The sequence below is a fragment of the Schistocerca americana genome, chromosome 3 (genome assembly GCF_021461395.2).
Source record: "Schistocerca americana isolate TAMUIC-IGC-003095 chromosome 3, iqSchAmer2.1, whole genome shotgun sequence".
NCBI lineage: Eukaryota > Metazoa > Arthropoda > Insecta > Orthoptera > Acrididae > Schistocerca > Schistocerca americana.
Window position 1 is genome coordinate 298,069,353 of NC_060121.1, and position 2,126 is coordinate 298,071,478.

At 44.2% G+C, this 2,126-nt stretch overlaps 1 pseudogene; it reads right to left on the reverse strand.

The window, feature by feature from the left end:
* Nucleotides 1–1,669: 1,669 nt before the first annotated feature.
* LOC124608174 lies at nucleotides 1,670–1,787 on the reverse strand (annotated as a pseudogene).
* Between the last annotated feature and the right edge of the window lie 339 nt (nucleotides 1,788–2,126).

The window sequence follows — 2,126 nt, forward strand, 5'->3', positions numbered from 1 at the left end:
GTCTCCAGACCAGAGGACCCAGCCCATTCCACGTAAACACATCCCACACCATTGTGGAACCACCACCAGCTTCCACAATGCCTTGTTGATAATTTCGGTACCTGGTTTCGTGGTATCTAAGCTGCACTCGAACCCCATCATCAGCTCGTAAAAACTGAAATCGGGGCTCATCTGAGCAGGCTACAAGCACGGGAGAGGCACTGCCGGCTGTGTCGTGCTGTTAGCAAAGACACTCGCGTCGGTCATTGGCTGCCATAGCCCATTAACGCCAAATTTAGCCGGACTGTCCTAATGGATGCGTTCGTTGTTAGGCTGATTCTACGGTTATTTCACGCACTGTTGCTTGTGTGTTAGCACTGACAACTCTATGCAAACGCCGTTGCTCTCGATCGTTAAGTGAATGCCGTCGGCCACTGCGTTGTCCGTGGTGAGAGGTAATGCCCGAAATGTGGTATTCTCGGCACGCTCTTGACACTGTGGATCTCGGACTATTGAATTCCCTAACGATTTTGAAATGGAGTGTCCCATGCATCAAGCTCCAACTACCATTCCGCTTCCAAAGTCTGTTGATTCCGGTCGTGTGGCCATTATCACACGAATCAGCTGGATACAAAGCACATTTCCGCGGGTGCACTGCCTTATTACGCTTTGCGTACGTGAATCTAACACTATCTGTATATGTGCACATCGCTATCCCATAATTTTCGCCACCTCAGTGTCTAGTAAACAATAGCTGCTCATTCATTCCATTATAATAAGCCATCTCAGATTTTGTGATAAGAGCAGGAATTTTGTGTGTACATTATTCCCCAAATATGTTTCATTAACCACGTTTGATTTCCCGCACTTCCTGTCCAACACAGTAGTTTCCATTTTATTGTATTTTTCATTAGGTCGCTTTCTTGTCTGCTTAGTACAACTTTTGCCGTTAAATTTAAATTAGCTTCCACATGAACTTAGTGACTTCACATGTTAAACACTGGTCAGAACTGGATGACAATGCAATATTAATTCGCTTTCTTATCTGATGTGTTGCGGTGGGTGCTTTGTGTATCATTGCCATTTCTCCTCTTTCCAGATTCAGTTGTGAATGGTTCGCAGGAAGAACGATTGCTGATAAGCCTCCATAAGAGCTGAAATCTCTATAATCTTTACCATTATGATCTTTTCCCGAGATACACGTTGAAAGAAGCGATATAATGGTTAAATCAGGCGACGAGAAACTGAAGTAGACCTGAAATTTACTACATATGTGTTGTAATGCCATCAGACTGTCAGTACTACAACAATTTCACACACACACACACACACACACACACACACACACACTCATGTAAGACTAAAAACCAGAAAAATAAGAATTGAAATAGAAATGTATTTTTAGTATACAGATTTTCAAACCTGATAATAAAGTATGAAAAAATTACTCGTAGTCCCATAAAAATTCCTAAACCCATACAGATAAAAAACACTCCGTCTTCAGGACACGAGTGGCCTACCGGGACCATCCGACCGCCGTGTCATGCACAGAGGAGGATCCGGATAGGATGGGCGTGGGGTCAGCACACCGCTCTCCCGGTCGTTATGATGGTATTCTTGACCGAAGCCGCTACTAATCAGTCGAGTAGCTCCTCAGTTGGCATCACGAGGCTGAGTGCACCCCGAAAAATGGCAACAGCGCATGGCGGCCTGGATGGTCACCCATCCAAGTGCCGGCCACGCCCGACAGCGCTTAACTTCGGTGATCTCACGGGAACCGGTGTATCCACGGCGGCAAGGCCGTTGCCAACCCCATACAGATAGCCCTGAAAATCTGGGATTGTGAATTTTTAATAGATATGAAAACGATTGTCTGATTTAAAACGGAAAACGTTGGACACTTCCATTACGTAACAGAGACAAGAGTAGTTCACTTCGTTACTATTACACTATTTACTAAATGGCGCATAAATAGTTCACCCCGTTACTTATAGCTGTTGCAGGCGCCACACTTTTTCGTTTCAAGTCTTACAAGTACTTTCAAGGATATTAAAAACTCATAATCACAAAATTTTCAGGACTGTATATGTGGGGTTAGGAATCACTAGGGGGCCTGGAGAAATTATTTTGTACTTTTTAGTCAGAAT